The 16543-nt window shown below is 35.6% G+C and overlaps 1 protein-coding gene across 1 annotated transcript in view; it reads left to right on the top strand.

Moving 5' to 3' along the window:
* LOC107302503 (E3 ubiquitin-protein ligase SH3RF3-like) overlaps positions 1 to 16543 on the top strand; it is a 53990-nt gene that overhangs the window by 19137 nt on the left and 18310 nt on the right. The gene's annotated exons all lie outside the window — the stretch shown is intronic.

A 16543-nucleotide genomic window follows, 5' to 3' on the forward strand; every position in this document is an offset into this window, starting at 1 on the left:
TCCTCCTCCTCCTCCTCCTCCTTTTCCTCTTCTCATTCTCATTCTGTCATTTTTTTAAAAAAAGAAGTGAAAATATAAATTTGTTAGGAACAGAAGACAGAGGATTGACTTTGGGCTAGTTACTTCTTCTGAAGCCCAATTAGTTTCAGTCTTTGCAATAAGCCAGTTGTTTAACAAAGTTTCGTGGTAAAGAACAAGGCAAGTGCGGTGCTAAGAAAAAAACTTTTTAAATAAATATTTTCAGACCTTTTTATATATATTATATATGTGCAGATTTGAAAGCAAAAAGATGATTTGGAGCCTGAGGGGCCATAAACAGCATATTTCTAGAACTCCTTAAATCAAATATAAGATTTCCCAGGATTGTGCAGCAGCTGCAGAGGATAATCATGGAATTAGGGGAAAAGATGCAGCATTTGTAGGCATTATAGTTCAAAACATCTGGAACACATAGATGCCTACAGTACTTCTGATTTGTATGAAAACAAAATTAAGACATTAATCAAATAATAATAATCTTATTATAATGGTAGTTACTGCTACTGCTATTGGTACTAGTACTTTTTAAAACTGATATAAATGACATAAAACTTCTCTCTCTCTCTCTCTCTCCCTCTTATATATGTATGTCTCTCTCTCTCTCTCTCTCTCTCTCTCTCTCTCTCTCTCTCTCTCTATATATATATATATATATATATATATATATATATATATATATATATATATATATATATATATATATATATATATATATATATGTCCTTGATAGCTGCAAAAATGCGAATCCCTGGCATATTTGTTCAATAACACAGCCTTCGATCTCCGGGAGAGGTATAAACCAGTTGTTTATTGCTAAAAAGATATTTAAAAACAATAAAAACAACTATTTACAATGTTAAAAGAAACAACTTAGCTTTCACTGGTCCCCTGCCAGCGTCCTCAGAGTAAAGCTTAGGGGGTGGGGAGATTCTTTTTATACACTTTGCTGGCCTAACTGCTTACTCATTCCCGGTGTGATAAGGCTATCCTTCCTGGCTAACCGTAATTGCCTTGGTTGTCCCGCCTTCTCTTTTTTGCACTCCAATTCCACACCTCCCCCCTGCTGACACTGATCCGAACGCACCTCCAGCTTTCCACGCTTTGCAAAGAAAGGATTTGGAGGGAATAGGGACGATAGGGATGGATGGTGAAATATTGGAACCACAGATGGATGGATGGATGGATGGATGGATGGATGGATGGGGTGAAAAGGAGGGAGGAAGTGAGCATGGGGAATGGTCGATGTTGCTGGATCTGGGCGCGCGGTCTAGGGTGACAATTGAGGGAGAGGGAGGGCGAGTGAGGGGCACACCGCCGACGGCAACATCAGGAAGGATAGGGGCAACAAGGAGGAGAAGGGATGAATCTGGGAGTGGATTAGCAAGTAGTCCAGCTGACCACGGACAGACGGGGTGGGGTGGTAGGATACATCAGGGGTAATTGGAAGCAACAGGGTTGGCAAGGACGGAACGTGGAAATCTGGAGGTGCGTTCGGATCAGTGTCAGCAGGGGGGAGGTGACAATGAGGGGGCATTAGGAATGCCGGACCTGGCCGTACGATCCCAAATACATAGGACAGGGATACCAAAAAAAGATAGGATAAGCCAAGAGGGGGAAGGAGGGGGAAAGGGGTGAAAAAGGGGGGGAGGTTGGACTCAAAGAGGAGCCGGCGGATAGTCCATCTGATCGTAGGCAGACAGGGCAGAGAGACGGGACACGATCGTGCGCACGCAAAGCCAGGTGTGAAAGGAAATTGGGGGAGACAAGGCTAACAAGGACGAGAGGGGCCGAACCTAAGAGCAAGCCGATAGGCATCCCCACCGTTCGTGGGCAGACGGAGCAGAAGGATGAGGCACGATGGAGCGTGCGCACACCCGGGGGTGGAGGGAAATCGGAGAAAAAAAGACTGACAGGAATGGATGACGGAAGGCAGGAACAGCATGTAGACCAACGGGCTAGAAAGGAAGGGAGCGCTGATGGCAAGCCTTTTGGAACACTGGATCTGAATGCGCAGCCTGGAATGAGCAGGAGGGAGCGTTAGAGAGCACACCGGCAGCAATGGTGCTGGGAGGGAGGAGATTGACAAGGATGGGAGGGGGGAAAGGTGTGGAATTGGAGTGCAAAAAAGAGAGGGCGGGACAACCAAGGCAATTACAGTTAACCAGGAAGGATGGCCCTGTCACACGGGCAATGAGTAAGCAGTTAGGCCAGCAAGGTGTATAAAAAGAATCTCCCCACCCCCTAAGCTTCACTCTGAGGATGCTGGCAGGGGACCAGTGAAAGCTAAGTTGTTTCTTTTAACATTGTAAATAGTTGTTTTTATTGTTTTTTAATATCTTTTTAGCAATAAACAACTGGTTTATACCTCTCCCGGAGATCGAAGGCCGTGTTATTGAACAAATATGCCCGGGATTCGCATTTTTGCAGCTATCAAGGACATATATATATATACATATACATACATATGTATGTATGTATATGATAATTCCCAGAATTCTTCATCCTTGGTTATACCCAGTTAATATATATATATGAAAGGTTTTATGTCATTCATCTCAGCTTTAAAAAGTACTAAAGTAATAGTACATATATATGCCTGTGTTAAGTCCCTTGTATTAAAGTAATAGTACAAATACTTGCCTGTGTTAAGTCCCAATGAATTCTGTAGGACTTATTTCTGGGCAAAGAGGCATAGATAGGCCCATGATATTTGTAACATAGGTAAAAAAGGTTATTGGGCATTTACCTCCTAGCTAGTGTTATATAGACCAATATGCATTAAGTAAGAAAGCTTTTTAAAACTTTAATGAAAATCTAGAAGCATGCAGTGAAAGTTACTGTTTCTACTAATCTATACATCAGAATAAAATAATCTTTTAAAAAATAGACTCTGCCTAGTGTTTTTTCCATGGCCATTATTTACACACTTCTGTTTTCCAACAATATATGCAAGACTACAAGCTTTACAATTCAGTAATAACTGCATGTGCTGTCCAAAATGGACTGGCTATATTGCTCCTTTCATATACAGTAAGTGGGGTTGAGACTGTGATACAGAGAGTCCTTTTAGCCAAGCAAAAAGGTTTGCATGAACCAAAATTGGCTTTAAATTGCCATCCCATACATACAATGATGCACAGGCAATAGCAGCTTTTATGTGTTGTTTTGCAAAATGCTTTTATGGCTCCCCTAGGTTTAAAATGCAAATTGTGGTGCGGAAAGCTGCTCTTAGAAGTGGGGTAATAAAATGAAATCCTCCTAAGGGAACAAAATCAACTTTACAAAAAATAAAGGGTGCATATTTTCTTTATGCAATCATACATATTCCAAGATACAACCATATGGAGAAAGATTAATATTGTTTTATAAAGAACCAGCAGCAGCCATTTTGTAAGGCTGTGGCTTTTTAAAAAGTAGCTATAAATCCTATTCCCACTATGTAATCAGTGGGTCCAGACTTAATATTTTACTGTTTGGTAAGTAGAATATCTGGGTAAACAATTGTATTTAAAAAAATCTCACTGTAACCATCCCTTAATATCACAGTTCCCTGGATTGCAACAAACCAAAATCTATAAATTTCTTCCAAATCCTGTTGCAGTGACAAAAACACAAACCTAATTCACTAATAAACCTTATTACCTAAGGACTGTTTTCTTGTGGTAATACTTTATGGTATTTAGAATGTGAAAATTAGAACCATATGAAAGCCCATCAAGATCAGACACAACTATGCCATTTCTATATCCACATATGTATCGTAATGTTACAACTTACCTTGGGTGGGAAATTCCATCTTTGATGAAAAATTGTATGAAAAAATGCTTAATTATCATTCTCAAAATGGGTGGGGTATTGTGTTACAGAACAATAATGGAAAGCAGGACTTCAGTGAATTCTAATGGGAATTTACTAATCAAAGCTGTGATTATAAGGTCAGTTTAGTTTATATAGTCTCTGCTGTAACTTAGAAGTTGATCCTAAATTCAAGAGCTGATTACCCCCAACCTGTGCAGTTTCCTAAGCACATCTCCTCAAGTTTCTATAAAATTAACTCTCATATACACACATATACACACATACATACACAATGTGCAACCGCAATTGAGCCCAACATTTCTATTGTTAAATGAGATAGTTGTTAAGTGAAATTTGCCCCATTTAGGACCTTTCTGGCCAAAGTGGTTAAGTGAATCACTGCAGTTGTTAAGTTAGTAACACAGTTGTTAAGTGAATCTGGCTTTCCCATTGGCTTTATTTGTCAGAAGGTTGCAAAAGCTGATCACGTGACCCCAGGACACCGTAACAGTCATAAATATGAATCAGTTGCCATGTGTCTGAATTTTGATCAGGTGACCGTGGGGATGCTGAAATGGTCATAAGTGTGAAAAACGGGCATAAGTCACTTTTTTCAGTGTCACATAACTTCAAACTGTCATTAAATGAACTATTGTAAGTCAAGGACCATACATCCTTAGAGTCAGTCATGCCCTAATCACCTCCAGATTGCATTATTGCAATGCGCTCTACATGGGGTTGCCCTTGAAGAATATTTGGAAGCTTCAGCTGGTTATTTAACTTTTAATGCGGATTTTTTTATATCTCTATATCTGAGATATAAAAACAGACATAGATATAAATATAAAAACAAATATGCAAGCCCAAAGCAAAGAGAGAAGAATAGCCACCTCAGCAATGGAGCCATTGAAACATGTCTTCAGTTCTTAGCCTAATAACATAACCTGGTCTTGAGAGATTTCTGGAATATCAAAAGGGATGGAACTAATATAATCTCAGTGGGAAAGAAATTTTCATTAGGTGGGCGCCATGGCAGAGATTGCATGTCTCCGGGGACCACCAAATATAGGTTTCTAGTTGATGGTACCTACTGCATGCCTTCTCAGCCATCTCTAATGAGATGGGCTGATATAAGTTGGGGAAGGAAGTCCCTCAAATAGCCCAGTCCCATGCCATGAAGGGCTTTAAAGGTTAAAATCAGCATCTTGAATTGACCTGGAAGCAAAATGGCAGCCAATGCAGCTCACGGAGCACAGATTTTTATGTTTGTTGCTTTGATTGTTTGTTGAAGGTCATCTAGAGTTGCAGCTATACAAATTGGATGGATGGATGGATGGATGGATGGATGGATGGATGATAGATAGATAGATAGATAGATAGATAGATAGACAGACAGACAGACAGACAGACAGACAGACAGACAGACAGACAGACAGACAGACAGACAGACAGACAGACAGACAGACAGACACAGACAGACATGCAAGAACAATGTAAAACAGGTAGTTTGCTGGCATTGAACAGTCTTAAGGTATTGATTTCAATGGGGATGAATCCTCCAAATGTCCTAGTTCTTTTCTTCTTTCTCTTGTCTCCCTCGCCACATCCAAAGCTGAATGTGTATATGTACCATATAGTTACTTTGTGGTAAGATGGGCTGCCAATAACTTTAATAAACAAACAAACAAACAAATTTCTCAATTAACTTTCTGTCTCTTCCCCAAACTAAGTTTTTATCCCTTCATCCTATCCTGCTTCCCACTGCATGTTCTTTAGGGTTAGTTAAATTATAACCCAGGCAACAAGAAGTCGAAGGAGAGCTTCTCTCCATGACCTATGACTGTGACTACCATGATCCCATCCTGCTAATTTGCTTAAGAACATTAATCATCCTTGCCTTGCACACTTTTTCTGTAACTACTAGTTGCATTTGTGTTTACTCTGATTGCACAATTCTATACACACTAATGAACAAAATTACTGTAAGTGCGGTTTTCAAATACATGAAACAAAACTACTGTGGTTATGTATCTCTTGAGGATAATGTTCCAAATGTTGCTTGGAATGAGAGGCTTTATTAAAGCATTTTCTGAATATGCAGACTAAATAAATGAGAAATACAAAGTCCAACAGGATTTATGTTTACTAAGAGACACTGCAGGGGGCAGTTGATTACATTATTAGTTAAATATTTTGTAAAATATACTTGCATTTTCATCAAAGATTATTGGCAATTTTTTAAAAATTAATCCTGTTTCCTAATATTATTCATATCCTGATGCAAAAGATGGTTTACTCAAATTAGATCCCCTTGAAATCAGTGAGATAAATTCAGAACTTACATACATAAGATTTTCTGTACATTAAAACCTAAATACGTTATAAAATGAACCCATTGCAAGAAATTAACTTGCTAAATACATGTAGCACTGTTACATTAAATAACTATGTTTAATATTTTACCATACAATGTAAGGTACAATCTCAGAAAGAATCTGCATTTGGAGTTACTGCTGTGCTAAGTATCCAAACTACAAAGATTATTCTTCAAGTCTCAACAGTTCCCCGCTTGTCAATAATAAGCACATACATTTCTTGTGCTGTTATAAATGCGTTTGAAAACAAGTAGTATTCTTAAGCCTTTTTATCATCTGAAAAGCATGAAATTAATGGATTCTAATTTCTATAGACACAAAAAACATAATAGCTTCTAACAGCCCTAAGAAGCAAGGGATTTAGTGACAGATTTTGCTAATGTTTGTTTTTTGTAGAAACCTGTATTGTCTTGATCACTATATGCCCTGCTTCAACCTAATTTGCATTTAGCACATTTGATGCCCATTCATTGAATGCAGCCATAAAATTTAAATATGGCCTTCTAAATTGTGTCTGTGTGTCACATCGAGTGTTCTTATAGGCTAGTTAAATTGATTTGTATTGAGAATATAATACAGCTGCAGGCCAGTGATAAAACTGAGTCTGCATGAGGTTCATAGAAAAGGTATGTGAAAATAAACTGGTCTGAACAGCAGACGAGGTCCCACTTGGCTCACCAATCTTGCCTAGGCCTCAGATGTCTCATCTTCTCTCCATTTGAATCCCTTATGAATTATTCTTCTTTGCTGTTTGGAAAGGTCACAGGTCAGCTAGCTCCAAATCCCTAGGTTTTTCTGGCCAAAGATGAATCTCATAAATAATGAAGCATGGCTGCCTCCTTCTCACTATATAACCTGAGCTGGGAGATAAGAATACTAGAGCAATGCTTGTATGTGTTCCAAATAAATTCTGATCTTGAGCAGAGAATACATTTGTTCACAATTAGAACCAATACCTACTTCCCAATTGTATGGTATATATTTTGAAGATGAAAGCCATCTTCATGCAGAATGATAACTTACAATAGCAACACTAAAAAACAGAATCTGTTTTAATGATTTTTCCAGTATAAAAGAAAGTGGGCGTATACAGTATATCTAATTCTTGGTCAATAGAAAACAAGAAACATGCTCCAAATTTGTAGGCTGTAGAAGATCATTGGCAGAGTAAAGATAAAAAGCATACGGATTATTATATTTAAAAGAAAGAGAAGACAAAGACAAAGGTTTAGTTTTATGTCTGTCCATTGAAGACTAGGAGAAATCAATCCAAATCCCCTTTGGTCTTTGACTCGGACAGAGTCAAATAATTCTCTCTTCCAAAGAAATATTGTGTTGTGAATAATGGTAGTAATACTCATAACATATCATCAGAGTTCAAACTAGTTTTTGTATCAAATTCACCTGGCTCCCTCCCAACCCCAGAATGTTGGTTTCAGTTGATTTAGCTCTACTGAGACAAAGCACCAAGGTCATATAATCACATACATTGAAGTTGAAATTTACATATATCCATAGTATAAGCATGACTCTGTGTTTAATTTTAAAAAACTGAACATGTACTATTCTACATATGTTATATAAACTGCACATTTTTATGTTTATTTTTGAAAAGTTACAAAAATATTTTTTTTAAAAAAAGTCACTCAGAAAACGGATAGATGTAAATATCTCTCATATACTCCTATGGCAGAAGACATATTTAGCATGTAGAGGGGAAAACGCATTTTCCATTACTGACTTTTAAGAATTAGTGCTGGGCAGCTGTGTCTATATTTATGATCACCCAAGGTCACCAATATGCTCTGTGAATACACCCCTTGAGGTTATAATGTCAAATAGAAATGTTCTGAATCAGTCTAAAATGATCACTACTGCCGGCAATAACATTATTCTTGAAACACTTAAAAAAGAAGTTTGGAAATTAACAAATACGTTCATCCTGGTCATTCATACCAATTCCTTAAGGCAAAATAAATTTAACTGTTGTTATTCTTCATGCTTCAGGGTGCATTCCTGGGAATGCCTACAAGAATGTAAGAAACCTTTAAATGAAGATGCTTTCACAAAGACACCTATTAATCATTTTGCCTTTCAAAACTTCAGAATTTTTTTGTGGGTGACAGGATAGAATTGATGGCAAACACTGGAGGTTATTTGAGCCATTCATAACATTCTATGTTTGATGCAGTTGATTTCACATTAAAAATCTTGTATCTAAAATCATCTTGACACCTTCAAATGGTAACTTCCTGCATTCCTAAATTGAAACTCTTGGTCACAATCAGGAATATGAAGAAGAGTTGTAAAGGTGACCCGCTCATGTAGTAGTTATGAGATAGGCTATAAAGAGCTACCCAGTTTAGTTCTCTACTAGTCTATGCAATTGAGTGAACCCAGAAGAATAACGTCTGCATTTGGATAATGTCTAATGTCTTTGTTTTGTTTAAATGGCTTTTTAAGTAAAATGGACATACTGTTTTTCTGCACCTGAACCACTGATCATAGTATAGAAATTTTACACCAATATTGCAAAAATAATAAAAATCTGCACAAATTTATTCTTCATTTTCTTTTACTTTAGAAGAAGCCATGTTGAATTAAGTATATTTACTATCAAGTAAAATAATAAATATTTGTGAAATCATATTGTATCTTTCTTGCTCATCTGATATGAAAGTCAATGTAAATTCTTTATCTTGGCAAGGACAAGCTGCTGATCACGCAAGTGACAAGCGAAAAGTTCAGTCATACAAGTTCTGCAGTTTGGGTCCTCCCCAGTATGGCGATTCATTAAACAGATGCTCTTCGTTACTACTGAATGATCTTAATATTCCCAGCCAGCTACACAGAAACAACTGAGCCGTAGTTTATTTTCTAGCTTCTCAAACTGCCTGGTGTAGGCAAGAGTTAGAAATACCACAGATGTTTCTGTAATTTATGGATTAGATAAATCTATATCAGGAATTGATGTTTATCACCTCCTTCAATAGAGAAGTAGCTTGTGTGTGCCCATCTGCAGCTGTAATTATATTTTATCAGTGTGTGGAGGGGTGTTTATTAATATATTGCACCACTAACAGAAAAGCTGTTCTGGAGTCATTGGATGCCCTAACTCCCACTTTGTTAATTAACATTTGATGAGAATGCTTTATCTCGGGTGCAGCTTTTTCTTGCCAATAGTTGATCCAGTGCAAATATAATTTCAGTGCTTCGACATTATTCCTAAGAACATTAAGGCTTGGAGTAACTGCATGACCTATTGGTTAGTCAATGAATTTGACAGAAATGAGTAGCATGAGTCTCGAAGACTATTAGTCAATTTTCTAGCTGAGCTATTGCCAGAGGATCACATATTATTAAACTATATACGTGGATTCTAAGTTTATTGCTCTCATTTTAAAGATAAAATATAAATATGCAATGAAGACATGAAAGACCTTATTATTTCCATTAATAAATATGGTATTGCTGCAATACACAATATTCAGTATTCAGAGGAACACTTTACAATTTGTTCCAAATTTAGATAACACAATATTTATCCATTAGGAATAAAAAAGCATATTCACATTTGAACTTGTAATGTTGGTCTGTACAGTATTTTGATATAGTTACATGACTCCTATTTATCTTAAAAATGCAACTAGAAGCTAAAAAGTATCTAATAAACCTGTTTAGCAGTTACTATGGAACTGTAAAAACAAAATTCAGGCATGAAATAGAAACTGTTATGGCTGTTCACTGTGTATATGTGTGTGTGTGTGTGTGTGTGTGTGTGTGTGCATGTCCGTGCACACGCACAGAAAATCAATTTGCACTGTCAGATCTTACTTGAGCATCTATCTTTAGACACTGGAAAAGCCCACACAGGGAGCAGCACAATGGAGAAAAGACCTCCTATCAATGTTAACTTTTATTACTTCTGCATCCGAAGAGAATAACAGATAGCAAAAGATATACCACACACTTGGGGTATTGTCAAAACCACATTGTCTTTTTTTTAATGCCTTCAAGTCAATGTTGACTCCTACTGACTGCCTAGACTAGTTAGTAGAATTTTCAGAAATTGTTTGCTCTTGCTTTCCTCCTAGAGCTGAGGGTGACTGGCCCAAAATTACCCAGCTGACTTTATGCCAAAAGCAGAACTAAGACTCCCATTTTTCCAGCTTCTACCCTAGTGCCTTTAGCACAACTTCAAACTGGTTCTCCCTTTGCTTTTTTTTTGGGGGGGGGGAGTGTTGCATTTCTTGTGCTGATCTTTGTCTTTAATGCCAGAAATGGAAAAGTGAGTAAAAAAAAAGTCCTTGTGTTGTATGTGCCAGAAAATTCCATTCCACCAAATGCTGCCTTTGAATTCATGATTTTAAAGTTGTCTTGTCAATTTATTTTCCTTCCATTGCCTTCAGTAACTGGGATTAAATGTAGTCTTTCCAATTAATGGTTCCCTGTACAGATAAAAATGCCTTGTTTTTTTATCCGCCTACCTAACCTATCTTCAATATCAAGTCCATAGGAAAATGTCACCGTTATTGGTCGAATATTGAGCAACCACTATATTTGAAGGGGCTGTTTCCTTGTTCTTTATATCCTGTAGTAGAATTGAGGTAAATATGTGATCTTTATTAATAAAAATATGGCCATGAAAAAAGCGCCAAGAGAAAATATTTGGGCAATAGGAATTAAGTAGAAGCAACTGATGACATTGGAAAAGGAAAGGAAGGGAGGGCAAGAAAAATATTAATTAGCGTGTATGTAGCAACTTCAAGTAGCAGGAAAATAATAAAAGGCAATAGATATCCTTCCTCTTGCCTTTCTCCTCTGCCCCAATTCCTTCTGGGTCCTTCCATTTGATAATCATAATCCTATACACATTTACAGCACTGCAGTCTGAAGTAACTGATTTCCATTCAGTTTGTATTTTGATTTTCATCAGTTGCTTTCTTTTGGAGACAGATGCCCTAAATAAATGATCATACCCCTTATATAACCTAAATACCTTAAATCAGGTGTTTCGCTCTGATTTAACAAAATAGAATAAGAATTTGATATTTTACTTTTTCTAGATTTCATGATTTGTTTTCTTTAAATTTACGCTTTTCTAAACAAATATGTCAATATGCTAGGAAGCAAAGAATCTGTTAACAGATTACTATGTTCATAGATCAATGAAATGTAATTTTCTGAAGATTATTGGCCTTTAAATCAAAATGCCACTTTGCAAGCATCATTTAATGGGCTAAACTGTTTTAATAACAGTTTCCTGAAGTAAACAAAATATAATTTTATATATTATTCTTAGCAAAGACAAACCCTACACAACCTAAAAAACATCTTTTTACAAGAGATTAAGTTTTAACTCTTCCATTGTGATATTTAAAAACAGACATAATTAAATAGGCAATGTTTCCACAAGTGATAATATGTTTGATCAAAATTATTTTCAATCACACATTCCACTATTTTATCATTGTAAAACCTAACCAGAGTAGATATAATACAGATACGGAATGTCCTGTCTTGAGTCTCAAGATTAGATGGAAAGTAAATGTAAATTAATTACAAATATATCATGTAGCACCTCTCTCTGGAAATCAAGCCAGTGGTCCTATACATCAAGATAGCTTTCTTTCTGCCGTATAAAATATAATGTTCCATGTGAAAAATAATGGTATTTATCATCTATATTAAACAACTGGGCATATCTTCTGTTGGGATATCATCTGCCAATTTGGATGAGATATTATCATACATAGAGGGTATTATCATCATCTTTCTTGGTAAAGCTGTGGAAGGCATTGGGTAGGATGAAACCAGGCTAAATCTGGCAAGATAGAGTTTCTGTGTGTATAGAAATTAACATATTTGCCAATGGCCTCCATACTCATTCTGAGTAGACAATCCTTAAAGGAAATTGTCCAAAACCTAAGGATTCTCATTGACTGTTAACTACTTTAGGAACAGTAGATGGATCATATGACCAGGAGATCCTTTGTCAGTTTCAGTTGATGTGCCATTGCAGTTCCTCTTGGAAGAAGAGGGATTAGCAATGGTGGGTCATGTTCCAGATGCCTTTAGATTAAATTATAGTAATATGTTTTATATAAGGCTGTTTTTATAGTCTATCCAGACAGTGCAGTTGATCCAAAATACAGAAGCCCATATGCTGGTAAGTGAGACCAATCTCTTCAACATGATTTCAAAATTATGGCTGCTGCATTAGTTACCAATACATTTCCAACTACAATTCAGGCTGTTGGTAATGATTAAAAAATATTCTTTATGACTTGGGTCTCAATGATTTTAGGAACTTCCCCCTTTAGATGAAATTGTTCTATCTTGTTACATCATCTTAAAAAAGAATGTCAATGGTTTCCCCCCCCCCCATTTCAAAGAAGTTAGAGTGATAAGAACTGAACACCTCTATTTTGTTAACATCTGTTAAGACTGGCTTAGAAGCTTTTGGAACTAGGTAACTATAGTATAGGATTTCCCTATATCTCCCTTATGGTGCATCATTTCAATTATAACATTTTTATGGTTTTAGATTGTAATTATTTTGAGCTGCCCAGAGTTTGCAAAGTTAGTATGATACAATATTGTAAAATAAATGTCCAAAAAATCATCTAAGTTTAACATTCATGATATAAGGACTTCATCTGGGTATCCATGATTTACAAAGTCTGTTTTGTTCAATTCACTGCACATTTTGGGGGAAATATGTTATTGATGAATACAGATCTACACATGGAAAATATTATATTACATCAGTTTTCACCAACCTGGTGAATTCCAAATGTATCAAAACTCAGCTTGGCTTGGCAATTTCAGGAATACAGCTCAGGAGAACCATAGGGGATTATTTATTTATTTATTTAAATTATATTTTATTGATTTTTTACAATAAGAATCCCTAGTGCTTAGCAAACAATGTGTTGTCTAGGTTCATATATTTAAAAACAATCAATAACATTAATTTCTATAATTAATCAATATGTTAGTCAATGATATATTTCCTTGATCTTCTCTTCTTCCAATTGTATTCTCCTTTTGTTTGCATTAAAAAAATATAATTCTTAATATTTTCGATACATACAAGTTTGAGTATAAACATTTTTCTAGTATTTGTACAACTAACAATAACATCAACATATAACATCTTTTTAATCAGCTTTTATTTCAATTGTGTTTATAAAAGTCATCTTATTAAATCATTATGTGTCCTGTTTTTCAAGATTCTTATTTAAGCTTAATTTCCTCACTGTATTCAAACCACTCTTATCAGTCATAATTTTCTCAAAATTAATTACCTTTAAATTTCCAAACTTTTCATTCACATTATTTTTACATTTCATGTATTGTAAAAAGTATTATATTACTTATATAGCTTTTCCCTTACTATAGGGCTCCTTTATATTTAAACTTTATTCTTTTAACTGTATTCAAACAAATGTTTAATCATATAGTACTCCATCTAGTAAGTTGAATCAAGTCTCTTAAATCTGACTCTAGCCTTCTTCTTTTGCCAGGTCACTTTCTAATTCAGTATGTTCAGCTTGCCAGGGGATTTTTCCTGTATTTTTGTAGATATTGTTGGGGATAAAAAAGACAAATTAAGTAGGATGTTCATTTTTTGTCTCCCAACCTTTAATGATTTTCCTGACAGCTCTTTAATCCATTTGGTTAGATCTTCTTTCTTGTCCTCAAGTGTGTTTTGAAGTCCTGGAAGATAAAACATCTTTTTTATTTCCTTTGTTGTAATAAAATCTTGCAAATTTTCTTTTGTTTGTATTAAGTTGTAGCTCTCTTCATTTGTAGCTTCTGTACTTAAATCAATTTCCTCTGGTTTGTGTTCTATTATCTGATTTGTTTGTTCATTCTTTATTGTCATTTTTTGAGAGTTTTTTAATTGTAAGTTAGAGATATGCTCATTTATGTCATCAAAGTTGTTTTTAATCTCCTCATGATTTGAAACAATTATCATTTGAATCTATCGCAGCATTGCATACATTTTTTCCTGAAATGGGTTTGCTTTGTCTGATTCATTGCTCCTGCAGATCTCTGATGTCCCAGGCTGAGGTCTTCATGAGGGAATATTAGGTGTGGTTTCCTGTCACTTTTAGATTGATGTACAACATCCATTTTGTCTCCCCCCCTCCAGATAGTTTTTCACCAGTACCATAGTCTCGCTTTGTCAAACTAGCCACTTAAAATCCAAACAACCAAATCTTATGTAGTTCTTATCTTTATATATATGTTTTTTTTAGTCCAATACATTTCCAATTATCAAAGCACCATTGAAAGTAGTATTTTGTAACAGTTCTTCTATTCAGGGATCTTACAATTATCAGCCAGCCAAGATTTTAGTCCAGAACGTTTAATCACTTGAAAGATTTCCAGTAACTTCCCCTCTACAAGATTAGCCAAAAGCTGACTTCCGGTTTTGCGCAGTAGTGCAACAGCCAAGGGATCTCGGGGCTCTGCACCCTGTAGCCGATTTCTGCTTGCCAGGGGACTCTAAATGGGCCTGAAGTTGCCCTGTAGAGGAAACATAGAAGGGGGGAAGTCCCGCCGATTGCGAAGAGATGGCAGTTGATCTGGTCAGTTTGGGAAAAGCCCTCCAAAAACCAGCAGGAGAAGAGGCTAGCTTAACTTCCGAGTCTAGCCCAAGCTACAAGCAACCAAAGTCCAAAAGTACTACTTTAAGCTGACTGTAAACAACGTGTTTGGAACTGGGTAAGAACTGCAATTTTCTCTATTCTATTTGGAAATTGATTTCCTGGAAAAAAAGAAAAACCCCAAGAAGCAAAAACCTTCCAAAAGCGAGAAAGGGATGACCTTTGCCCCACCCTCCTGCAGACAGAAGTGGTGAATTAAACCTTTCAGGGGGGAACAGAAATATATTGAAATGAAAAGAATATAAGACTTAATTTGGATAAGTTTGAAATTGGTGGAATCTGCTAAGATTTTCTTTTTATATCATGAAAATTTTCAATATTATAAAATTTTCAATTAAAAAAAAAAGAAAAGAAAATAGAAGTAAATAATTGTCTATTACTGAAAAGAACTGAAAGAACTGGTGCTGACATCTAGTGGTGGATGAAAATATACAACAATAGCTGCTCTAGTACAGGGATTGGCAAGGTCCAGGAAAAGATAAATTTGATTCTGGTGACCTTCAATGTTTTAATAATAGAGAACAGCTGTAACAAAAAGAAAAAAGAAAACATCTTGGGCTTGCTACAAAGTCAGAATTATAAACTCTAAAAAAAAAGAATTGACCTTTCTGGATTACAAATACTAACTCAACTGTGACTCTAAAGCTGTCTGCAGAGAAAGGAAAACCGTGATTTTTGGCTATCATGGAAAACCAGAGATCTGCAGAAAGAATATACCAAGAAAAAACAAATACTTTCCAGAAGTAGATCTATACTATGTTGCAACTAATCCAAACAACAATAATCTCAAACGACAAGGAAATTAAACATAACCTTGAAAACATAAACTTTACAACATTAACTTTACAACATAAAAATTTTCAGAAAGTAAAAATAGAGAGTGAGCAGAAAAAAACAGACAACTGAATATGAGACAGAGGAGAGAGATTTCAAGATGGAATTTAACAATACAAGGAAGTATGACTTAACCCAGATGGAAAAAATTTACAGGAAACTCTGGACATGGAAAAGACAAACTACACTTTAAGATTACAAAATAAATTTGAGGACAAGAAAAAAGATTTGGCAAAATGGATTTTGCCAGAAGAATTACGAGAACTTGAGAGACAAAAAATAATAAAGAAAATCAAGAAAGAAAAAAAGGAAAAGATTTTCAATGAATATGAAAAGGCGAAACCTTCCTATAAAAACATCTTACCTCTTTTGCCTTTTGTACCTGAAACAACATTTATAAGATTATGGGAAGATTCTTTAATTCATCGAAATATATTGAACAGGGAAGATGTTGGGCAAAAAAAAAGGCTAAAGTGAGAATTAAGAAATTAGATGATGGGAATTACCAGAAGGAGTATTTAAAAATTAAATATTTGTTTGAATATGGTTAAAGAAATAGAAAGATTTTGAATATAAATGAAGATTAGTTTAAGAGGGATGAACCCCTCAAGTAATATAGTATTTTGATTTGATTTGATTTTGATTTTATTAAATTTATACCCCGCCCTTCTCCCGGAGGACTCAGGGCGGCTTACAGCCAGTTTAAAACAATGATATAATACAATACAAAATTTAAAAAGATTAAAAATAACTATTTAAATTTGGCCGCTTCTACTAAAAATTTAATTTAAAACCCCTTTAAAATACCCCTAGGCCAGT

This window comes from Protobothrops mucrosquamatus, unplaced genomic scaffold, assembly GCF_001527695.2.
Source record: "Protobothrops mucrosquamatus isolate PMUCROS unplaced genomic scaffold, P.Mucros_1.0 scaffold_268, whole genome shotgun sequence".
Taxonomy (NCBI): Eukaryota; Metazoa; Chordata; class Lepidosauria; order Squamata; family Viperidae; genus Protobothrops; species Protobothrops mucrosquamatus.